The sequence below is a fragment of the Grus americana genome, chromosome 8 (genome assembly GCF_028858705.1).
Source record: "Grus americana isolate bGruAme1 chromosome 8, bGruAme1.mat, whole genome shotgun sequence".
NCBI classification, from domain to species: Eukaryota; Metazoa; Chordata; class Aves; order Gruiformes; family Gruidae; genus Grus; species Grus americana.
Genome location: NC_072859.1, coordinates 28080725 through 28107322, shown reverse-complemented (window position 1 = coordinate 28107322; position 26598 = coordinate 28080725). Strand labels below are relative to the sequence as shown.

General features: G+C 37.0%; 1 protein-coding gene across 3 annotated transcripts in view; it reads left to right on the top strand.

Moving 5' to 3' along the window:
- LOC129209288 (BEN domain-containing protein 5) overlaps positions 1-26598 on the top strand; it is a 952643-nt gene that overhangs the window by 214029 nt on the left and 712016 nt on the right. The window lies entirely within an intron of this gene.

Here is a 26598-nt window from a genome sequence, read left to right as displayed (position 1 = left end):
CCAGTATGAATATGTTGCACATGATTTTGTAGATACTATGCATCTCTATAAGTAAGTATATACTTTTAACCATGAGAACAGATTTTGCCCATAAAAGGAAATATCTTTCTAATGGAATTAATAGATTGAAACATGGGGGGGTTTTAATTCCTTCAATTTTAAAGGAAGCCAAACCTAATGCAAGTGAGGGATACAGAGAGTTAGAGAGCCTGACCGAAGGAACCAGTGTTTTCAGCACACGTAAGACAACTATAAATACCATAACTGCCATTTTTATTTGCTTACTGTGATTTATTACTTTTCTTGCTTTAGCATTCAAGGATCTGAAGACCATTGTGCCACACACTGCTCAGACTCACAAAGAGTATTTACATAGGCTGGGGACAACTCACCTCTTTGGTACCCCGTGACCAAAGGCAAAGGGGTATCCAGTGAGTGGGAACAAATCCAGCACACATTTGCAGCAGTGCGGCACATTCAACGTACTTGGAACAACCGACTTAAGAAATAACAAACTTCTCCATCATTTGAAGCCTTTAATCCCAATATCTTTTGTAAAGATACATTATTCCATCACAAATTTTAGGTTTGATCAGAGATATGGGGTGATGATATGTGCACTGTGGAAGGCCGGGCAATGCAAACCCAAAAGCTCTATTGTGTTTGCAAACTGGATATATCAGTTAGTCACCCTTCTGTAACTGTTCTTTTCTTCAGAATCACCAAAATTTCCTTTTGGGTGAGATGAGGGCCAGAAATGAATGTACTAGTCCAGCTGGTGGGTTACAGATAACACAATCATAAAAATTAAAGTTATACTTCAGGTAATTAGGAAGTTTGCTTATTCTATCATTAATTGTGCAGCTGTTTAATTTAAATATAATCTGATTCAAAGTGTTAAAGTTTACTCCAAGCTGAACACTACTGTTTTTCTTGCAGTCTGCAGCATTTTGTCAGGGAAATATAAAATCTGGAAATAAAAGGAAACTACTATTTTTTGTTTGCAAAATTACATGTTATGCCTATCTGTAATTTTTTTTAATAAAAGGAACTTGAAGTAATGCAATTATTTCTACTGGGAAAACCCCTCAGGAGCAAGTTGTACACAGTAATTATGATTTTAGACTGAGCTGACATCTTTACTAAGTTCTGCGTTATATTACCCTATATTAAGTATGTTCAGTTTTTGAAGTGGGTGTTTCAAATGTCTTCTCTTAATTATCACTGTGTAACTGAAGAAAAGTACAAACTCACAGCCCCATAAATGTGAAGACTATTTTGATTTGGTTTGTTTTGATATTGTTTTTCACGTATAAATCATATAGACACATCTGCGACTGAAGTGGGGATAAGCCTCCTGGTGTTATCTTATTTCTTAATTGTAGGCTCTCATTTTCCGAGGCGTGTGTTGACTTGGTCCTTTCCTTGTCATGCCCTTCTCTGTTGTTTACTTGCTTATTTACTGGCAAAGCTGATTATATTTTAAATCTATCTAGGCAGAGCAAGCTTTAAAAATGCATGTCAGATTTGTTTTAATTCAGAAACCATTTTCTTTAACAGCACATGTCGGCTTGCTCAATTTTTTTTCTTTTTTCTCCTTTTTCACACTAGAGTCTTAGAAATGCCTCCTCCGGATAACAGAAGGAGGCAGGTGTTACTGAGAATAGTCTTTCTGAAAAAGTAGGGCCATTATTAAAAATACTTTCAGATAAATGTCAGTCTTTATACTTTCTGATATTTAACACACATTTCAACTTTTTCTACTTTTTGTACTTAAGTATCTGTGGTGTGAGGGGCTCTTTGAAATGAGCCAGTAGGATACAAACCAGAGCTGCTTCTGCTGTTGTGCTACTAGTCCTGAAGTCCCAGACTCAGAAAGCCTTGCAGAATTTTGGATCTAAGCCGCATATTTTTCACCTGGCTATAATATTATTAAGAATAAAGTCCTGTTGCACTGCCTGCCTGTGGTTTGATGCTCTTTCACCTTAGCACTTACTAGTTATTCGGAGCTTTCCACTTGATCTTTGCACAATATTGTATGCCATTTCGTTTGCAAATATATTTCCATCTTTATGAAGTAGATGCATTTTTTCCCACTGGTGGAAAACCTGAAAAACAGAGTGGTTAAAGCAGGAAGGACTAGTGAGAGCAACAGGAGAGAGCTGATGCATTGGTAATGCAGCTGCTCTTCCCTCTCTTTTGATTTTTTTTCCCTGTTTATCCATTATCATGGATACAAGAGTAATTGCATTTATAAATAATGTTTCATTTGATGATCGCAGCATTTTACAGATCTTAATTAGTTAAGACTAATAATAACAACCTGGCAAGACAGGTTAGCGCTACTATTTTTGTTTTGCAGATGAAAAGTGGGGTTCGCAGAGGTCGTATGATTTGGCACAAGGTTACAAACTGGATCAGTGTCAGCGTCAGGGCTGAAAGACGGGATCAAACACTGCTCCTTTAATAGCGCCCAGTGACAAACCAGCCTCGGCTCTGTGTCACAAATTTGAGAAAACATTTTTCCTGCCATAGTATCTTGATTAATCGACTCTTACTTGGCAGTACATGTGGTAGCAGTGTCTCAGAGTCCCCGTATCCTGTTTTGTGAACCTTTTAAAGGTCGTCTTCTCCATTTTGCACAGCTGTCATATCCTGTCACAGTTATTTCATGACTAAGTACAAAGTATATTTTGCATCTTCTTTAAATGTGCCAAATAAAATGGGGAAATGTGAAATACAGGCGGATGAAAAAGTAAAGGTTTTACCTTGTAGACAGTACTAAAGAGAATCTTCCAGATGTGATAAATCCGTGTCTTTAATGATTTATGTTGCAGTTAACTGTGCGTCCAGGCAGAGAAAAATTAATAGAACAGAACCTGAAAGTTTTGGAAAACAAACAGGAGATAAAAGTATTTGGAAACACAGAAACTGCTGTCCACCACAACAGTAATTTTAAACAATTCAGTCCTGGTAATCAAAAATATCCTGAGAAAAGAAAGCAAATTCAGAAGACTCCTACAGAGGCAGCAGGAATTTCCAGAGGTGTAAAAGGACCACCTTCCCCAAATATTTCTGAATCTGTTTCTAGATAATTTTATAATAAATTATGCATTTTGCTGATATTTATATAGGACAAGAGGAAGAGTCAAATAAGAATCATATAATCTGTGAGTTTCCGAATAACCTAAAAATATGCTGTTAGAGGATAAATAGAAATTTCAGAAATAGAAGTCAGAGTACAGTGCTTTAAAATTTTGCAAAACATATGTCTGTGAAATAGACTCTACATTTAGAGATCCATGCTGCCTGACTTTAGAAACACTTTGCATGCTACTATGTATCTGCCAGACCAGCTACAGCAAATAAGTAATGAAGAGTTTTGGGATACATTTAATACTGTGAATTTTCTAATGTCTTTTTGCATCTGCAAAGTCATTTAGTGCATATTTTTCTGTAATTTTGTTACATTTAGTAAACCTTACATTATTTAGAATTACTCATATCTGCTTTTTTCCCAGTTTTGATTTCTGAAGCTTTTACGGAAAAAAAAAAGATAAGACTGGACAATGTGCAAAGAACATCCCAGTTTACTGACTAGCTCACGAATAATGACTTTTTTTCCCCTAGTTACATCCTCTTCATGAAGTTATTTTTTTATATTTGTCTTTCTAATTAATGTAGATAAAAATTAAAACCAGTGATTCTCTTATGGATAGAAATAATAGATTGCCATACTTAATTTTCTGCATTTAGATACGTTCTTTTCATACAGTCTTCTCTGCGAGTAGTGTTGTGGTCAGTCCATATGATTTGCGTTCTGTAGACTACAGTTTAAAACCGATCTAACACAACCCCATTTCAACTGCATGTATTTTCATTATCTGATATTTTTAATGTGCTCTCCAGAAAGCCAGTTTGCTTTCTCTGAAATTTTAATAGTACTTTAAAGTTTGTATGAATGGCAATGGGACGGCTAAGCTAAGAGTTAACAAGAGCTAACAAAGAATCACCTGGCAGAGCACAGGAAGCTTGCTTTTGGATGCTGAGTGTGGGCAGGAATCTGTAGGCAAAAATCACGATGTACAGTTGGGTCTCACTCCTCCTCTTGCACCCCAGAACTGTGTGAATCACAGTGCCTTGCTTCTCTTGTCTAGACAGAGTTTTACCTGGGTTTATTCAAGGAGCTTTTCCTCAGGCCTCCTGATACTTATAGCAATGCTACTCTTGAGCCTGCAGCCATACCGAATCTGTAATAAAAAGAATGAGACGCTAGCTACGGCCCTGGGAATTTCCCACACTGTAAGCCGTACAGGCGGGTAGGTGTAAACCCTTGAGAAAACACTTGTGGAGGCTTCTGCAAATGAATCCTACAGGCTTTGTGCCACTGTACTTAAAATGCCTTACCATTGGGAATAACACTGGAACTCGTATTTTCACCCAGACTGGAAGCCACCATTTAAAGTGTCATAGTACATCCTTTTTCTTGTAGCACCTCAAGCTGTTTATATTTTATTGAATTTAATAGATGTTTTCATGTTGCTGCAGATTTGCCAAACAGTTCATTAAAAAAGTATTTTAAAAAGTTGCTGGGGTTGAGGAAGGGTTGAGGAAGCCGGATTCTTCATGGCTGGAAAGATATAAGGTTGTTTTTTGACTGTAAGGTAAATTTGCTGGGTGTTTGTGCTAAAATTATCCACAGTGAAACAGTTAATAATAGTAACATCAGAGAGATAAAAAGTCCAGTTAACACAGAGTTATCACCTCTACCTGTTTGTAGTCCTGAAAAGATATAACGGTGTGTTGGATTATATTCTCTTCATATTGTTAAGTTGTTAAAAGTCATAAAGGAGGAATACTTCACCTTGATAATGCTGGTTTTGTAGCAAAGGGGAAGAATCACAGAGTGTTTAAATACCAAGGTTAGGGCAAGAAAACCAGACTGAGTTAACTGGGATAAAGACCAGACTGTAACACAGAGACATCTGTAATTGCAACATGTCCCTTTCACACCTTCCCTTCTTCCTGCTTCTGGATAGCTTTAGGAGAGTATTTTTAAGGTAAGTTAGGAACGTACCCAAGTCCTGCCTTTTTGGACTAAAAGTTTTGCAGCACTTCGTACAATGTTGGACCACTCACCATGGGACTCCCATTTACATCTTTACATTGTTTTACAGATATGACTAAACCTTTTTTTCCATTAATTAGCTTGTAAGCTTTTGTGGCGGGGACCAACTCATTGTTATGTCTCTGTACAATGCTTAGTCCAATGGGATCATTGCTTATTATTCATATCAGAGCCAGCTTAAGTCTTCTCAGCAGTGTAGGCAAAATTGAATTTTGTTGCTCCTGGGAGAGCTGGCAGGGTCAGTAAGGTTCTTCAAGGGGATCTGGTGTAGGGGACATGGAGGGCGTTCAGTGGTGGCAGTGTCAATGTGTTTTGAAACAATTGTGAGACGATGGGGATGTTGCAGAATAAGGCTGGAGTATTTTACCTACTTAATTTCCCACCACCCTTCAGCTTGCCTCCTCCCACTGAAAAGCAGGGGCCTTACCTGATGGCCTTTGGCTCACAGAGGCAATTTGAGGCCAGGGCCAGGGATGCTGAATGCTGGCTTGTCCTTTTGCTGGCTGCCTAGGATGAAAGCACCCCATGTGGGGTGTGATCCACAGAACCGATGCTTTCTAAGCACAGTAATGCGTGCAGGGCACAGAAACATGCCACACACCACAATGCCACAGAAACACTTAAAACCTACGTGAGGGTCATTTTAGTATTGTTACTACTCTTTTTGTTTGGGAATCTTTAGCTTTGCACAAACCACCTCTGCAAGCCGCACATACACAGCCCAAAAGGATAAAGTAACTTGTTCAAAAAGTTCTTATCCAACACACACAAAAATTAGACAGGATTTAATGAGCCATGAGGCCAAGCATTACCATGCTCGCTACCTGGAAGGATCTTTGCTGGCCAGCAAAATCTCTGCAAAAGCCTCTGTGGCCTGTTGGAGCTCCTCCTTGGTGTTGCTGGGTGCCATCTTCCACCTGCCCCAGCATGGGCATGGGTGCACACACCTCCAGCGACGGAGCAGCTCTTGGCTCCCAGCTTGCCCAGTGACTGAAGTACTCCTGACTAGCCCTCTGTTTTCTTTTGTTTGTTTGTTTTACTTTGTTATACCTTTCCATGTTAGTGCCTGTCTCGCTGTAATTTTATCTTTCTACAGACTTTCTTGCAGGTCTGTCTAATGATTGTAGCAATTTTCTGAGAAATTAGGCAGCAATAGGGGCTGGGGCGGCTGCTGACAGAGGTTATGGTATGGTTGCTGCCTGAGCTTGGCTGGTCTCTGGCGTGGGCTGCATCACAGCATCACAGAAGTGTAGAAATGAGAGCTGTGTTGTGTGGGTCAGCGAGCTGTGGAGTGAAATGAAGGTGGAGGAGGAATAGGAAATGGAGACAGTGCAACGTGAGCCTGTGTCGTGTTTTGCAGACTTACAGGAGGGCCCAGCAAGTGCGGCAACTCATCCTACTTGCCCTTAAAGACCCTGTTATGCTCCTCAATAGTATAATGGCAAGCAGGGACTGTGAGATTGTCCTGGTTTTCAGCTGGGATAAAGTTAATTTTCACAAGAAGCTGGGAGGGGACACCTCCAGGATGACTGACCAAAACTAGCCAAAGGTATATTCAATACCATATGACATCATGCTCAGTATATAAAGGTGGAGCTGGCTGGGGAGGAGGAATCACTGCTCGGGGATGGGCTGGGCATCGGGTTCCAGGCAGTGAGCAAATTGCATTGTGTATCACCCGCTGTGTATATTCTTTTACTAGTATTGTTGTTATTTTCCTCTCCCTGTCCTTACCCCAACCCATGAGTTTCACCTTTGTCTTCCAATCTTCCTCCCCATCCCATCAGGGTGGAGGATTGAGCAAGTGGCCACGTCATACTTAGTTGCCAGATGGGGCTAAATCACAACAGAGCTGGAAGCCAAAGCAGAAACAGTGCAGATCATAAACACAATTCTAGTGGAGCTCCAACACCAGAACTCCTTCAACTTTTTTTGTTGCTAAGAAATACGAAAGTATGACAAATGATAAGGTGACTGCAGCCAACTGCATTATCCATAGTCATTCAGATAGATCACTTGATTGTGAAAGAAAGTAGTATTGTCTTTCAAGATTCAACTTAGCTAAAGTAATACGTCTGGATAGGAAATATTTATTGCCCAAAATATGCTAGCTCCTTTCTTCAGTTGGAGAAAAAATAATTAAAAGCTTGGTTTTAAATACTTTTTCAGCCCCATATAGTTATTTGATTACTTTCAAGAAGAAAGTTAAAGGGTCTTAGAAATATTTGGTACTATAAAAGGTAGAGTGTGACCAAATGTTTTGAACTTCGAGAGTGTGTCATGCTTTGCAGCTAATAATGCTAGTATTAATTTACAGAGACACCAGTCTGACTGAAGACTAACAGAAAATAAAGATAAGTATTTTCTTTCAGTTATTGCCCTTTTCATAATATTCTGCAAAATATAGCAAAATAATCATTACTTATAGGCATGTAACCGGAGTCCTGATCATCTTTTCTTGCAGTATTACTGATATCTCAGTTGGTCAGCCTTTGAGACATGAAAGTGATGAGGCATGTCCATAGGATAATTATCTTTATCTCCTGTAGTAGAAAGGATCTTAAAAACTGTTCCATCAATAATATATATTTTTTTTTTTTTTTTTGCGTAGGTCAAATGAAGACTGCCCAATTTTAATCCTATAATTCTTTGAGAATAAAGAAGACAGGCATTATTCAGAGTTGGTTAAATGTTACTTAGGTTTCTGTCACAATGCTTCAAAACTTTTTCTGTTTCTGATGCTGTTTAAAATCTGACCATTGCTCAACTTTGACATAATGCCTTAACTAAATGACAGGTTACAACAACATATTTACAACAAGTTCCTTCTCAAAAATGTAACTAATTTGAAAACAAATCCTGATGGAATGGAAAGGAAGGAAAAGGATTGTATTCAGTAACAAGTATTTGATTTCAGAAAAGAAAATTACCATTGCATGTGTATTTCCATGCATACTTTTGGAGCCTTCAACTAGAAAATTGTCGATCTTGAAATAATTTTTTTCTCATTTTCTTAACATTTGTGGAATTTATATCTTCAAATACATCAAGAAAAAGTATAGCTCATTCAGTAATGCATGTAAAGGGTTTTATGGATTTATTAAAAGAAAAGATGGATTAGGAAGTCTTAGGAATGATCATAAATCTGATTTAAATAACATATTCAAGCTTAGGGTAACTAAATTTAATACCCGATAGTAGTAGAAATGCACATCTTGAAGAAACACGACATGCTAAGTAAAATGCTGTTTACCTGAATTATTAGGTGTTATAAATTTTTTTTCTTGTGTCTCCCCCAGGTTGCTCCCCAACAGGGCAGCCTCTTACCTCTCCATGTGTAGAGGGGAGAACCTTACAAGTTCTATGTACCCCAAACTGTGACCTCCATTTCTGCTAGCGCGGCATTGCTCTTCACATACTAACATTCTAGCTGTCCTTATTGTTTTAGTTGTCACTCCTTATTTGGTTTTATGAACATAAGTCAACAAGTCCTAAGCAAAATGGTGCCAAAGAATAACCGAAACGTGGTAGAGTGGTGGTGTAGAACAACACAGCTTCCAAGATGTTAAAATTTACTTTGACGTGCTAATAGTTATTTAATGTAGAAAATGTTCTCTTTCTGATATAAAAAATAATGTGGAGACATGTGAAGAATGATGGAGAAAAAATGACCTTTTCTAAAGGCACCCACTCTCATCTTGCAAATTCGAAACTACAGTTAGTTGCAAATGTTTCCTGCTTCATAAAGGGAACTTGTGGGGAAAAAGAATTAATTTCTACCTAATATAAGGGGTTCATATGTTACATAGAATATAATCAAGAAAAACTCCTGGTAAATGTGAGCCTTTTGTCTGGCTGGAGCATATTAATAGATTAGAGGGAAAATATGCTGTATTTCAGATTTTGGGGAAATTAGAGTTAATTTGTTTTTGTCTGAGATTCACATGGTTTCCTTGACAGACTCTTAATACATACATTTGTGCATAAATGTCTGGTGGAGTGCTGAGGGTTTTGCTTTTGTTTTTGGAAATACCTCATAAACTCAGCCTTGTTGCAGATTTTAATCATCAGTATTTAATTGATTACATACATGAAGGAGAATATGCATTTCCTTTTTCTCTCTCCTTCCTTCTCATTTTTTTTGTACAATATAGGCAGATATCCATACACAAGATCTGTTTTCAGACATGTATATTTTTAAGAAATTACCAATAAAAATTCTGCACTCCTACACGTTGGAAGATAATAGTATTAGAATTACTTTATATAATGATATAAAGGGTTAATGCAGCATTTATTTGTATGCATATCTGGATCTTACTCTTAGTATAAGAAAAATAAATGAATGCATTGGAAGTAAATGAATATTTAACTAAATATGGTTCAAACTTCTCTTTTGAGAAGGTGATTCTCTTGATAGCGGGATTTAAATCCTTATGTCTGCTCTATGACTTTGGACGTTGCTTTCTAGTTGGCAGCAAATGAGAAATTTCAGGGTAAATAGCTACAAGCAGGCAAATATTGTAACCAAACCCAGTTGCTGCTGCAGTTCTTCTGTGTAAAAGCTTCTGAGATATGATTAAAGTTGAAACCTAAATGGAGATAAAATAAATAGTCCTAAGCTAAGTCCAAAAGGTAAAGCAGAAGAGGTTTATTTATTTTTAGGTAATGAGATTACTGTTTAAATTGCATTTCATCTCATTATGGGACTGTTAACGTCTGTTACCTCTTTTTCTGACATTAAGTTACCATATACTGCAGATTCCAGCTAATGACTTTTTGAGGGAGACATTTAGGACATTTCCTAGGAGAGGTTATATTCATTTTTCTACTGCAGAAAAAGATTGAATTTTTTTTTAACATACCAGTGAGTTAATTTATCTGATTAAGGATTAATTATGATAATATGGTCCCAATGATTAGCTACCTTCAATGTAAAATTTGACTTCATATATTACAGATGTCTAGATTAAATAGCTTGATAGTCTTTGACCTGGTATTGACCTGATGTTTTGAAAGTACTTTCTTTGACCACGGTGGGGGCAATTTTTTTTAGGGCTGAGTTCTGCAACCTCGATTCATGCTGAGTAGCATTTTTTTTCAGTCAATTTTTTCTATAAAGTGAATATTGCTGTTGGTGTACAAAAGTGTTATTCACCATTACAGTGGTCAAATCCCTGTATGCAAATATGGTGTTGAAGAGCATGTTTTACTCACATGTGAAAGCTGATTTTTTTTTTTATTTTTATTTTTTTTTTAAATCTAAGAGAAGTAATCTTTTATACATTGAAGTTCATAAAAATTAAACTGACCTTCTGGTATTTTTTGTGGGAGCGAACCATGCAGCTTAAACACTTATTAATCCCTTTGTAAGTGATATGACAGAATTCTGTCACAACAGGTCGAAGCATGAAAGTAAATTAATGTTTATACCAGCTGAAACCATTCCTGGTTTCCTGATGAGTACTTCAGTACAGCAGACAGCTTGCTTTTCAAATAAATAAAAATACATATCAAATGATAGGGCCTTCAAAATATTCTCACAATCCTGCAGTTGTAGCAGAATGTCATGCAAAGGCAGTGAGCTGAATTTTGACATTATAGCCCAGATTTTGGTTTTCTAGAAAGCAGAAGTTTTTATTTTTCTGACACTTATTTCTTTTCCTTTGGTTTTACTCATAGATAATAATTTCATAATAAAATTATTATCCATCAGTAAAGCTGAGGGAAAAAAGAGAATACTGGGACAATAGCAAATTAGGTAATAACCCCAGCAAAATCTGTGTTAATTTTCTAATGAGTTAAACACTTTCTATTTAAAAGAAACAGACAAAACTACTTGACATAAGAAATGCATTTAAAGGAAAAAGGTCAAGGAGATGTTAATATGACCCCATTTAAAAGCATCCGCTTTCATCTTTTGTAAATTCTAAACCACAGCAAGTTGCAAATGTTTCCTGCTTCTTAATAGGAACTTGTGAGGGAGAAACATTTATTTCTACCTCGCGTGTATCTAACGTGATCAAGAAAAACTCCAGCTAAACGTAAGCCTTTTGCCTGGCCATGGTATGTTGATGGGTTACAGGAAAAATGTTCATGCTCTATTTAAGATTTTTGGAAAGGGGAGTTGTTTTGGGTTTGTTTGAATTCAATGTTAACGGCAATGATGATGATATCTGGTAATGATTTCCTCGGGGGTACTGAATGTGTATTCTTCAGGATTGACCATCCCGTCTAAGATGGAACAGACTTTCATTTAACTCTGTACATGTAGCCCTGAGTATCGAGCTGAGCAGATATGATGTCTAATTGAAAAGAACAGCTATGTGGCTGAGAGTAATGGAGATTAATTAATGTAGCGTTATTGCTGGAGAATTGTTTGTGATAAATTTTGCAGTTATGTTGAATACAATAGGAATATGAGAGACTGGATTATAATTGGCATGAGGTTGAAGGATGTCCCAGTTTATTTTCTCTCACTATTTCATTTTTCCTCCCTAAATTTTTTTTTTTTCAGACCCAATGTTTCTTCCTGTACTTAGTTTTATTAAATGGTTTAAATACTTGACATCAAATTCTGTCAATGTGTAAATAGGTTTAATGCTGCTTTCAGTAAAATTTTCCCCTATGTATACTAGGGCTGCAACTGGCTGGCCAAACAGGATTTGTTCAAGTAAGGATTTCAACCTGGAACAATAATGCAGCTTTAGCATCTTCCCCAACAAAATCCCATTTAATATCCTTAAATTATTCTCTTATGTCAGATTTGATTATGTTACAAGTATTATACTGTTCGAAACACTAGTACAATAATAATATGTTATATTCATAAAGTATTAGAAATTTTCCGTAATTAGTTCAATTTGTAATTTAAAATATTAAGAGAGAAAAACAGTGGGGGTTTTTTGAGCAAATTGCATGTAAAAGATGACTGCAGCAATATTAGTAAAAGGCAGGAAGCTATATCATTGCTAATCAATCTAGAGAGCTCTGTCTCTTACAGATGTCAATACAAAGTTAAGTGCTAAAATAATTGTAGTGTAGGCTTTCTCATAATTACTGTTGTTCATTTGGTATGTTGTGCAAAAAAAGAAAAGAGGAATTTGCTTTGCAGTCAGCAGCCGCAAGTCTCTAAGGAGAAGGAAAGAAGATAGCAGAAGGCTGATAGTCATCCATCATTCCTGACAATTTCACAGCCTAGAATAACTTGACAGAGACCCAGAACAAAATGTTGTTGAGAATTGAATGCTGCTAAGCTGAGTGAATTGACTTTCTGATGTCAAAGCAGGACCTGCTTTCAGTGGCTGATGATTTTCCTTTTCTGATTTCAGAAACGCTGATGTTTAAACTGCCTTGTGGTATGAATGCTCCGAGCAGATTTGGAAACTGGGGAACTGTTTTAAAACTTTCTCTCTAGATCTTTTATAGGACTTTATAAGAAAATATGATTCTGGTCAGGACATGCGTGGGTTTGAATCACACTCACCAGTAAAGAGCATTTGATCTTTGCATCCTCTTGCTCCAGACGGTCAGAAGCAGGCGTAAGGGATCAGAATTGTTCCTAACGTGCCTTGAAGCACGGAACTTTTCAAAACCTGGCTCACATCATCTCGGTTTGTCTTTGGGGCTGTACTGGCCACTCCTGCTAGCTTTGGAAAAGTGGGCTCGCTTTGTCTCTGTGCAGAACATGGGAATGAATTTGCTGTATTTGAATCCCCAGTTTTCAGTTTTTATTTTTAAATTAAAACATTCTTGCATAATGTTTAGAATAGGTGCAAAATCTCTTCATTATAACATTAGAATGATGTAAGTTGTTACACAGCTTTTATTTAAGTAGCATTGATATAGAAAGGAGATAATTTTCCAGCTATTTATTTAGAAAAAAACCATGATATTGGAAATGTTCCTAAATTATGATAATTAGACATTTATTTACCAATAAATATTGCCAGTTTTATCTACTATTCAAGGACTAACCTCCTAAATTGCTTACAAAAATTAAAATGCACGAAGAACACAAACTGCAGGGTTGAAATGGAATGAGCTCTTGTTTTGCAAAAGACACGTTATATCTTAGCAGTGTGAAAGAAATGGAATGTAAATCAGACGTGTGGGCTAAGCGTGCCGTCACTGATCAATAATGCAAAAGGTTTAGCAGGTTTATTTGTAAACCTAACAGCACAGATTTAGTCAGAATGGGGCCTTGTACTGTACACGCAGGTATTTAAACGTTAGGAACAAGGAATTTCATTAGTCTGGCAAATCCTCTGCTGTCAGTCCCCAATCTCTTTGAATTGTTTCCAAAAGTATTCTCACATTTCTGTTGTGCTTTTTTTTTTGTTTTATTAATGAATGTGTTACTAGTGCAGTGCTTCATTGCTAATTTAACTCCGCTATAAATTGGTGTAAGGAACAGATATTTTCAAAGTGCCTTGATTCCCAGTAATGATATTATAGCAACTATCTTTATGTTAATGTAGTTATAGCTGATATAAAAAGGTTACAGTATCAGGTCTACTAGCCCACAATGTTTTATCTCTGTTTCCAGTTTGCTTAAAAAAGTAATGTATGATGCCTAATAGACTGAGGCATAGATCTAGTATTTTATGGCATCCACTGCAACCTTAAAGCAGCATTGAGAGACATAAAACTGAAAATTGGCAAGCCAGTTTTATTGTATCTTGGTGCTAAAATTAAAAAACCCCACAACACCTTACGTAGCTTAGAATGGTCCCTTCCCTCTCCCTCCTCTCTCCTTTCCGTTCCCCTCATCACAAGAAAGAAAAAAACCTTTGGCTTTGCTAAGAGTTAAAGAATACAATTAATAGAGAAAAAAGCTAGACTTTCTCCCATTTGAAATTTAGGACAATTCTACTCTGCATTTGTCTAGAGGTCTTACCTAATCGATATAGTCTACCCAAGAAGAAGTTTCTAGGGATAAAATAACTGTCATTGTCACATACTCATCAAAAATTATTTCTTTTAAATGATATCAAATATTTTGTCTCTCATTTATTTCGTTCTTTTTCAATAAATCAGATATGAGAGCTTCACTGAAGACAGTTTTCAATGAAGCTCTTGTATCCTATTTACTGACAGTTATGTTGTAACTAGGTAGTTATATGCATTTCTGTGATGTAGAAACACGCAGGAATCTTTTTTACAAGGACTAAATATTTAAAAGAATGGATATATTTGAATTTTTATGTGGATGTCAAAAAAGAATATTTGAGGTTTTAATAATTCATTATTTTCAAGTACTTTTTAGTTTTAGGTTGTAGAACAGAAGTTTGTTTGCAGATTGCAGAGTTTCTGCAAATGCTTTTCAAGTGATCTGAAGTTGTCATCTGTCTGACAAAGATATTTTGTTTGAGATATTCATCATTTTGTGACGTGTGTGTTTTGTTTACACTGCTTCAGTAATTCACTTCTGGGACTGAAACTTGCTTTTGAGGTTTAGGCACACTGCAGGATGCCAAGAAAGCATCAGATTCTCCTGTATTTGAAAGCTTCTGGGCCATCAAGAGATCAAAAACTGCCAGAATCAAACCTGAGATCTGCCATTATAAATAAGGCACTGACAATTCTTATTGTGAGAGGTCGTCCCTGGGGTGAAAGAAGCAAAGAGAACTGAATTGCCCTGGCTTTTTCCTAAGAAAAATCTGTATATGCAATGGTATAGTTCTTTGGGAAACTGATGCATATATAATACGATGAAGTCTGCCATAACACATTCTGGTGCTGAAATAACCATTTTAGGTCACTTAAAACATCTGTCAAGAGTGAAATAAAATTTAAAACCCAGTTGCGGTCAGTAATACCAAATTCTTGGGACAAGAGCTGCCCTGGTTTTGAACTCTAATTTACTCTGCTAATCTTCTATTTATATACAGAAATGTATGAAATGCAAAGAAAATAGTTTTATAACATTGAAACTTTATAACATTGATCTTTTGAATTTACCAGGCCATTTCTCAGGTTTACATTTCATGCAGATATAAAGGACCATAACTTTTTACCAATTCTAACAAGTAACACAGGTCTTCTCAGCAAAAGTAAGTAACTACAGTAATTCAACATAGTTACCAGAGGTTATGTTTGTAATAAGCCACTCTTCCTTTCCCAGCTGCATTTTAGCAGAGATTTTTAAATAATAAGCATGCTTTTAATGTGATTAAAACCCTGAAGCTATTTACAGAAGACTTTATATATGTTTCTATCTGAATGTCTTTCAATTTTTCTGCTTGTTTGCTGTTGGTAGGGACATAATGCGAAACTACTATAGTTATCACGTTAAAACTTAGCAATAAGATCATCCAAGCAAATGTCTAGAACAATGCTATTTCAAAACGATCTATAAGAATTGTTCAATAAAGAAAATGTTCCTTATATGTATAATTCAGCTTTATCTTTATTGATTTGTTCATATTTTTAATAGGTTTTAGAATTGTCAGTGTTCTAGTAAAATATAGTGTAATCCAGTTTATGGTTAGGGTAATAGAGTTACAAACTTGGACAAAATTTTAATCTATCCTGCAAGGTGGTTTTTTTTTTTTTCCCCCCTATAGGCATGCTTTTTTCAGTCAATTACTTGAGGAAGAAAAGTCTTAAAGTATGAGCTGTGAGGAACAATGTGAGAAAAGGAATTGCTCTCTCCAAAAGAGGGTACTGGACTGCCATACATTTTTGGAAGATGGGCATTTTTTTAGCAGGGGAAAATCTTCCTGGTCACATTTTTATGTCAGTGTTTCGTAAAAGTTGCCACGGTATAGACAAATAAACTTACAATACTATTAAACTGCTTTTATACATAAAGAAAGCACAAGTATTATTTGATGCGAATGGATTATTTATCGACAGATCTGTGGACGGATTCTGCGCATTGTGCCGTAATTGTCACCTGAGGAAAGACGGTCCCCGTTTCGGGGAGTCTTTGGTGGCAGTTTGTAATCGGTGGGATCACAGAGAGCGAATGACTCGGCTTACCCAGTCTGGGGATCTTAGCAGCTGGGGTGAGAGCATACTATTTAGATTGCTTTGATTTATGCCAAGGAAATCCCTAATGATCCCGAACTAGGGCAGTGCTAAGCCATGTATTTTACCCTCTTGAGACCCACTGTGTGCTCCTCTTGCAGCTGACACCCCAGATCTGAATCACCGTTTTATTTCTCGCAGTCACATTTACAGCTTAAGTCTTCATTCCTGGCATATCCAAAATTCCTGTTGAATTCAGTGTCAAGTGTGTAAGTGGCACACAAGAGCAGTCTCCCATCTAATGGGTATTTGCATTTTGTTGACAGAGCGCTGGCCCAATCTTGTGGGAAACTCTTCGTTATTTTTGAAGCTCATGTTAGTATTTTTTATTTATTGGAAGTCTTCTACTCATGCCACTGCATACACTTCTTTTTTTGTTCATATTTTCCTGCCTCACTTCTGATAAGTGCACTCCTTGCCCTCCCTGTGCTTGGCCACCAAAGTAGTTTTTGCAGACTTGACTTTGTGATACATGGTTATAGGCTGGCTGGCAGAGCACTGTTTGTGATGTGATAACTATAGATTTAAGTAAAATGAAAGGAAGACTTGTCATATGCATTGCGGGGGGGGGGGGGGAAGTGCAAACTGCATTAGTGTTCTGGGAAACTATGCTTCGAGTTTGAATAATACTCTGGAAAACAAAAGATGATCAGCTGTGATTACTTCATAAAGGAACCGAGAAATGTATCTCCAGTTGCAAATTTTTTTTGCTAATAATTTGTATCTTCTGCTGGTATGATTTTAAAATTCTAGGAAATCTGAAAGAAATTATATTTACATATTATTTCCAAAAAACCTCTCGAGTCTCTTCCAACAGGAAAAATTGAGCACCATAAAGTGTGAAAGATTTTTTGCAGCATTATGGTTAATATTGAGATGTTGTATTAAAATGCTGTGTTACGAGCAATGTTACAATTTTCACTTTTCCCCACAAGGATTTTCAGCAACTTGGAGTAGTCCACCAAACCAGCATATCAAAGAATGCAGAATTTACCTGTTAAAATGTACAAAGCATTTGTAGTAGCCTCATAGCTGCAGTCTGCTGTTATTGTAGCTTTGCAGAAGAACGAGCAACCATTCAGAGATGATGTTTGCTCTACCAAGAGGGCACTTTGAAGCAGATTTCTACACTAGTTTTTGGAAGTGAGCTGAAGTAAAATCAAATCTGTAAGATATTGAAAGGGGCTTTGGTCATATATGATATGATTTCTTTAGAGAAGATGTTCAGCACTGTACCATATTTATCTCTTTTTGGAGACTCGTTTTTGGTGGAAAATTACCAGAATTTGTGCTAAGACTTGCTCTGTATCTAAGCAATGTTTCTTATAACCTAATATAATATAACAGTTTCAGCAAAGTACCATATACTCAGTACTTCAAAACCAATAAAGATGAGTGATCCATTCTCAAATTCCTTTTATTCATACAGCATTGCAGATTGATTTACATAAACTAACAAAACAATATTACATTTCAAGTTGATCTGTAACAGTAATAAAAATGTTCCTGCATCCCAAAGCTGCAGAAACGTCACTTCCAATCTACCGTGATCAGTTGCTAAGGATAAATCGTGCTTACAGGATTTTGGCAAATCCAGCATCTTTCTCCCATCTTGCTAGGCTGTCTTAAGTCCTGAATCAGAAATCCACCTGCATTCAGGGAGGAAGTGTGAGTGTTTGCTTAACTTTAAGCCTCTAGGAACACTTAAATGTGAAGCTAAATATTTATGTGCTTGAGAGCTTTTCTGAATATGAATGTTCTTTTATCCATGTTTAAAGCTCAGCCAGGACAAGATGTGAGTTTTACCCGTGGCATTTGAAAACAAAAGGACCTGAGTGGCTGGACTGCAGTTACACTGCATGCCCCAGTAATGATGCATTATCAATATTGTTGGGGTTTTTTTCCCCCTCAAGTTGGGGTTAGTGGCAGGGAGGAATGACACCTGTGTTAGAGAAATGCAGCACAGGGCACATCACTGCTTTAAGACACTTAACTCTCCTATCGAAATCCTCCCAGTTCTTTTGTTTAGCTGTTCTGTTCATGACACTGCCAGAACATATTTATTCACACACTGCGAATCACCTTTGCAAACAGACAGAGATCATCATTTGAATCTAACTTTCAGCATTTCAGCTTCAGAATGGGATTTTCAAAGCTGTGAGGACAATTCGTATATCCCCTTACTATTATGGTTGGTTAAGGCAGTTCTGAGATCTTATTCTAAATGTCAAATAGACAGGTACACGAAAATAGCAGGAACTAGATCAGATTTCCTTCTACTTAACCTTGAGCTTTCTTCTGAAGCGCAAAACTTTGAACAGTCTGTTAGTACATGGGTTGGACACTTGGAGTAGAATTCAAGGTAGTGAAAATTGAAAATACAAGAAATAGTGCTGAAGTACTGTAGAAACCATAAGCAGTTTTTTCAAATCAATACCACAAGCTACTGGTTGTCAAAGTTAAGATTCCAATGTACACTAACACATCGATTACATTTTCTTATAGAAATTGGTGAATTGCGTGAATGTTGCAGTATTGCAAAAGGATTCAGCTAGAAAGAGCAGAAAAAAAGTATTTTAACTCTGCAGTAAAAATAGAAGGGATTATTAATATTGCAAAAGAAAACAAGAGGGTACATGCTATACCAATATCCCTTACTTTCATGAAATTGATAACATATAGTTTATATTTTTCCACAAAGACCTTTTTTTTTGGTGCTTTTTTCATCAGCACTTCAGTTACTCTGGTAAGAATCCAATTCCAATTCTGTCTAAATACAAGGGAACTACACAATATGGAGGAACCTTTATACCATTACTATTCAGAACCATGCACAGAAAAACATAGAAGGTTCAAAGGTTTCATTGTAATAGCAACCAAAATGCTTGAATTAAAAAGAAGAGAAAAACAAGGACCTCCGTGAGTAACTCGGACACAAAGCCCATCCGTGCTTAGTTACTGGAGAAGGAAATAGAGAGGTTTTATACGTTTGCAAGGCTATGATCCCAGTAACGCAACCGAGACCGCTGGCAGCAATAACTAGTGGTTGTACACATCAAAATGTCTTTGTTTTTGTAACCCATCAGAGAACACGGAGGCAAATATATTGGTGCTGCTTTTGAGCTCTCCCATATATCCTGCCTTGCTTTCTATGTGTTATCATCTGCTTTTCCCCCACAGGTTTTTCCCACAAGCTCCAGACAAACAATAGCTTTTAACTGTGAAAAATGCCAGCTGCAAAAATCCAAAGTAAACAATTGCTGGAAAAGCTTCATCCAAATGTCTTCCTTAACAGGGCTTTCTTTATCTTCTTTTTGCTTCTCACAAGGACCTACGCTTGAAAAGGCTTTTTTGTTCTCATCTTCCAGCCTGGGTATCAGATGGATTGCTGCCTTTGTGTTTGCATGCTATTTAAATTGTAATGATTACCTTCTGTGTTTTCAAGGGTTGAGGAAAATCATGATCCATACAAATATCGCTGCCACCCTGTCATTGTCAGTGCCACTCTCACCTACGGTCTTGCAGTACTTCTGTGAGAGCGTCAGTTTTCAGCACTCTGCCTGCTTCCTTTAAGCTTGAGTAATTATGGCTGTATGTCACTTTGGTGTCCATTACAAATGTCTCATTTATAGGTAAGTGTATCTCTTGTTGGTAAGGGAGGCTTTGATCTGGATCTTAGGCTGACTTTATGAAGGGCCCAGAAAAGTAGACTTACAGAGAAGAGAGAATGGCTGAGCAGAACGCTCCCACATGAACTTAGTCCTTGCCACTTCATTCTCTGGTCTTCAGCAGCACACCTTATGCTAGTGCTCATAAATTTGGCAATTTTTTTTTACAGTGGTTCCCTATAACCACGATGGGGTGACTTTTCCCAGCCCTTTTCCCTTTTTCCAGATTGATCTCATTGTTTGGAGGCCTCCTGTGGGCCCTGCACCATGAACAGGATTTGGGCCAGAAAACACTTCATTGGTAACATTATCTTTTTGAACCACCAAGAATATGTAATCATTATTACTATTTTAAATCCTACCAAACTTTGCAGCATTTATTCTCACTGACTAAATAATTTCTATTAGGAAAAGGAAAACTTAAGTCTTTTCAGCTGCTTCCTCTTGAGGGACGTAAGATATCAGCAAATTTTGCTAACACGTTCCAGAACAGCCAGCTGTTACCATCCACCTGCAGCCATAATATTGATTGAAAAGAGTATAGAACCTAAACATGGAGAGCTTCGGTAATTATGTAGAAAGAGTTTAATACATGACTCTGCTTCAAATGTCATCTGGCAATGGCTGTTACATGGCATGGAATGCATTAGGAAATAATTTAGCTAGTTGAGAAAGTCTCAGTGAAAGACTATACACGGTTTCCTTATTTTATATTTCAACTGATTCCTGAAAATATTACCCATGTACACAGAGAAAGTCAATGACAAGACCAACAGGGCTCAGACATCCTGTCAAATATCAGATAAAATATTGCTTACATATTCCTGTAGCTCTGCAATTTCCTAGCAATGTAACTAGAAGTGGCTCTTCTGCCAAAGACAGCATATATATGAAAATATAGGAAACAGAAAATTAAAGTACATTTTTCTCCAGAGCTGATTAAATAAAGATGCCTTTTTTTGCAAATATTTTGACCTTTTGCTACAAAGAATGGGAAAAGTTTGGCAAGAAACTTTCAGCTTCAAATCTGTTTTAAATACCTCTGTAGCCTGGTTATATGTCCTGTCAGGACCCTTCGTATTTTCTTTTTGATGAATCGGCACAACACACCACCATACGTGTCTTGTGACACGTTTGCAGTTCGATTGGAGATTTTGGCCCAAGGAAAAAAGTAGTGTGAGTTGGTCTAATTACTCCACTGCTGGCTTTCTAAATGGACGTTTTTGAGTTTTCAGTTGAAAGTTCCAGATTACTGATGTTCAGATGAAAAGTAAAAACTTTGACAGTTGACTTCTGTTGGCAGGGGAGAGCGTTCAGTAACAAATTTGCCATTTTCCCAAGAAAAGTTGAATGGGAAAACTTGGAGTGACTCTTGCTCTCACACTGTTTAAGCCCAACGGATCACGTGCAGAAGCGGTCAGTCCATGGCATGACACTAAACAGGGAACAGCAATTCCTCTGCAGATCCCTTTGAAAGCTTTCTACTAGAAGATGGCCTTCTGATTGTATCCCCCTGCCCTAGACCTAAGTGAGATCACACTGATGTTGACAGCGAAATTCCAAATGGGAAACACTGCCTTATGCCACTGTTGCATCTCCTGTGGGTCTGTGCTTAAGCGTATTAGTTTGGAGGCAAAGAACGAACTGCCAGGAAGGAAAGCTAAGCAGGGCAGATGCCTGAATTGGTAATTATTTATGAAAGTATTTTTTGTCATTAAGATACACTTACACCCCGTTAACTAAAAAACACTAATACAGCTTATAGGTGCTGGGCTAGCATGAACACCGAGAATATCTCAGACCAAGACCATGAGAAACACTAAGCTTTGTTATAGTTAGCACAGCAGTATATCAGAGGTCTTACCGTACTAAAATCCTTTGAGTCTGATTTTGATGCTTTTCTTTGTAACGTCCCAGACTTTAGTATTTCTCTCTTTTAAGTAACTAAACAAAGAGCTCTACCAAGGGAAAAAATCTTATCGTTCACAACCTGTAGACATTTTCTGCAGCGTTTTTCTAGGACTTGCTTACCTTGTAAGGACCTGCCAATCACCAGTTAACAAGACACAGGTGCAACCGTGCAACTGAGTCTGGTGGAGCTCTGGATGGTCCCTACCGTCCTCCCGCAGTAGGTTAGCCTTTATTTTCCCTTCCTGAGCATCAGCAGGTTTTCAAAAACTCCTTAGCTTAAGAGGAAAAAAGATAAATGCTATATATTTTAAAAACTTTTTCCATTTGAAAGGATGTGTGTTCCTACAAAAGCAGAAAGAAAGTATGGGTTATTTTAAAATGTTAACGGTAATGAATGATTTAAATTTTAAAAGGTCAGAAAAATGAGATTCGTAAGTTTTCATTGGGGATTTTGCACAGACTTGACTGTTAAATTACTTGTTTTCTTCAACATTGATAACAGTTGCAGATGACACTTTTTTCATCTCCATTTTGAAGTCCTTCCAGTATAATTTATTTTTATATAGCTTTGTATAAGGTGCTTTGTCAGGAAAGATCCCAAAGACCTTCTGACACGAGTACAGAAATGCAGCACTTCTTTTGTGAGAAGGCAGCAATCCCATGTTGCCAGTTTCTCATGTGCATAAATGGTGACTCAAAATCTCACAAGTCCAGGGGTTGGAAGTTCATTTTTTGTTTCTTTGTGGTCTTTTTTTTTTAATGGAATGCAATTCTAAAGTAATTCTGCCCTTTAAAGGGATGAACACTTTCATTTAAAAAAAAAAGAGAAAGGATTTTTAAAAAAAGAAGGAAGGAAGGAAGGAAGGAAGGAAGGAAGGAAGGAAGGAAGGAAGGAAGGAAGGAAGGAAAGGATAGCCAAGATTCTTGGCAAAGGCAAGAACCCAGCTCCCAAAAAGCTGCAGGTTTCAGGAATTCACAAAACACTGTAATATCTAAACAATCAGCAGGAGAGGAAATCAAGGCATCAAGCAGTGAAAGTGAAGTAAAGCTCCATGGTACTCAGGACCTTTGGATCTTTAATGTTCATTCAGAGCACAAGGGCTCAGACTTAATTTCAGCTGAAAGTTCTCAGTATTACTACTTAGCGCCCAGTTCTTTTATTTTGGCTGGTGAAATGATGAAATTGTTCCTGCCTGACTTCAAACAATTGGTCCCCAGGTACTTTGCCAGGTCATAGTGAAGTTTTATCATACTTGTAGCATGCAGCATTGTCCACTGCATTGATGTTATTATGCTATTAATATTAAATATATTATATAATTGTTAATATTTAATATGTATATGTTACATCAATATTAAGAATGCCTGACACTTCCTACTGCAAACCCTATTTTCAGTTTAGTTATAACTTCTCATACTTGTAATGATTTGACACAAAATTTTCTGTGCCAGGTGTCTGCCTCGGGCAGAATTTTGTGGTGTTCTTTGGTTTGTTTGTTGTTGTTTTTTCTTCTTTTAATGTCAGCCAAAGCAGCTCAGCTATTCCTGAGAAGCTGGCTAGGGAAAACCATGCAAAATAAACCTGGCAGTCTTTTTGAAGGGACCTTGTGTGTCCTTATCCTGGGGGAAAGCACTTAAACTTTGGCAAAGGTGTGACTTTTCTTTTGGATACCTCTTTCAGTTGGTAGGGTCAGATGGAAAACCTGCCAGAACAGTGGTGAACAATGAGAGTTTAAGAGATCGCCCTGTGCTCACACAGACCTGTTGGAACACGATGTTCAATATGACCACGCGTGCCCAATGCCTTCAGCTCTGATCCAAAACCACCCTGATGTGTGTTTGCCCCCCCAAACTAGCAGCTCCTTCCAGCCCTGCTCATGAAACTGCCAGCTTCTGGTAATAAGATAAAATGTGTGACACATTTCAGCCATCTTTTCCCCTTGTGTTCAAGTTTCAATTTTGTCTTGCTCATGCTAAAAGCATCTGCTTTTTTTTTTTTTTAATTCCTGAAATAAGTTTGCAAAGAACTATTGGGAAAAAGGAGATTTAATCAGTAAATTTTAAGGCTAAAGGCAGGACCAAGTCTTTCCTCACTTTCCCATCTGAATGATTTTAGCAGCAAGATACCTCCAAATGCATACTAACTGCACACATTATGGGATGAGGACGTCTTCCTTCTTCTCTCAGTAGGCTGAACATACCTGCCTTGTTCTCCAACATCTGTCTCAGACCTGGCCCTCCATGCCAGAGCCTGAGACTGCAGCAGTTGTCTTCCCTCACGCCGTGAAGCCACAACGCACCCTGATGCATCCCCCAAAGAGCGTGGTTTTACTTGGTGGTGTCCTGAAGGGCTTTTCTGTGCCATGCCTCTTCCATCCACCCGGGAGATGCAGATCAGTTTGTCAGAATATTGCAGCAGATGATTGAAAATTTATCATAACTGAAGTGAAATCTCACAATTATTATTTCGCGTACAGCATCAGTTTGAATATTGCTTCTTTTAGTGGTATTCATACTCTCCAAAATGAATACGAGTATTTTTATTGTACAGATTCCTGCCATTTTTCTCCGGATTGATGCTCTGGAGACCAGAGTAATTTCTAGGGAATTTGTAAGAACATTTCATCTAGTTTTATTTTTTTTAACTTGCCACTTCTTTAAAATAAAAGAATTCTTAGGTTTTTACATTTTTGAGTATCTAAATTATATTGCTTATTAAATGCCACCCATTGTACATCTCTAATTCATAAAAACACACAGAATAGTGTTAATTCTCTTGCAAAAGAATGTTTTAATATGCATAGTGTATATCTAGTCCTGTCTCTCCTTACAGTGTGTAACTGGTGTGTTCAAGAATGTCAGTATAGACAAAAATTGACTAAATATAAGATTTGTTCAGCAAATGTTTGATTGCTGTATCACAACCTTTTTATTATAGCATTCAGTTCAAAGACGTTTGCATACCTTATTCAGCAAGCTGCATATTTTTCCAGCTAAGGTTTGTATATTGTAGTCATTACATTTCTGCACACTTCACTGCCTGAGCTGCACGCACTACTTTAACTATCACCAGGAATACTTGACTGAGTTCAGCTGCTTATTTGAGTGCTTCGGTTTGTGTACTTTATTACTTCAGTGGTGTATGTTGATAAAGTTCTGTTCTGTGCTGTTAAATTTTTGGTTCTGCCAATCTAACTGTACACCATGCTGAGAGAACTGCACGCATTGCTAAGTGCTTACTCCGCGGTGAACATGAGTGGTTGAAATGTTATAATCTGCAGTGTTTTGTTAAATGAGCTGCGTATTTTTGTTTTTATATATGTTGCTTACCCAGTTGTGTACATTTGCCCAACTCATTATACAAAATAAGCTTGATTGGAATAAGAACATTCTCTACCAGCTGTCTGCTCTGAGTCAGTATGTAACAAAATTAGCAACTTTCTCTTTCCAACAGTGGCATGATTGCATCCAAAGTTTGAGGCAATTGGTTTGGAGATCTTGTTTGTTTCATTCACTCCATGCAAACATCAAGATTAACAAACCAATTTGTTGCAACTTAATTTGTTTTCGCAAATATGAACAGAGTTAAGTAACAGAGGAAAAACTCAGCATTCTAATACAGGAAAATGATTCCATGTAGAGTATGGAATAGATGCACTTATATAGAGACCTGAATATAATAATACAAATTAAAGCCATACAATGTAAACATAAGAAGATGGAAAATAACTAGAGAGCTCCCAAGATGGATATTTGATCAGATAAGCAATATCCTAAATACTTAAAACTACAAATATAACATTTTGTAAATTAAGTGTGTGTTTCATCAAGAGTTATAAAAATAAGCTCATCTCATGACCATTAGAAAATCTCAAAATACCGCAATAGACAAAATACATGAAAACTCATGTACAGAGATATGTAGTTTGCTCATTAACGTTGGTAAAAAATTGAATTAACATTAAGAAAGTGGTTTTCTCAGCTTTAGTTTTTTGAGTCACTTCCAGTAAAAACTACAGGTTATTCTCAGATTTTGTTTGACTAATTTGCAGAGTTTGTGTACGTAGCAGCTTGTGTGTCCATTTACAAAATCTTCAGCACTACTTCACTTCAAAAAAATTTTCTTAATTTTTTCTTGAGTACAGAGATACTTAATTAGAGCTATATAGTTTACCTGGATTCCTGCCTGCCCCACATGTAACAGTGAATGTGCCTGGCTCCTGTTGTCAGAGCCCCACTGCTGATTGCTTTCACTTTCATGTCATAATTCGCTTGTCTCAGCAGACTGCTTGGAAGATCCAGGGTTGCTGGTTTTTTTTAAAATTTTACATATGAAAGTTTAAATGATCTTATTGCTTTAGTCAAATTTGTTTGATTTCATACAGTGGCCATTTAATTCTCAGACTTCTCATGAACCATTGTTTAAGAGTGTAAACACTACAATAGTTCTAAAAACAAATGTGTGAATACCTGGGGACGAATATAATTTGTAGTTCTCTGTCTTCACCGATACCTGTGGAAAAGAAATTTAAAGAGAGAGGTACAAATGAAATGTATTAGTATATCCTGGAACATTATATCAAAATTAGTTTAGTGTTCAAATTTTGGTTTTTCTGTGTATACTAATGTCAGGTATCAAAAGAGTATGAAGAACCAGGTATACTGGATTTAGTGTCTGATAAGTAAAGGTACTATGTGAGATGGGCTAGATCCAACCTAGACTTTCTTAACAGAAACAGAATAAGTGATTTAGCATAAAATGACTTACAGCAGACAGATGGTAGGGAAGAAGGTTTTGTCTCTGTTTTCTCTTTTCTTCCCCCAGCATGAATTTACTTTCAATATCAGTCCATTACC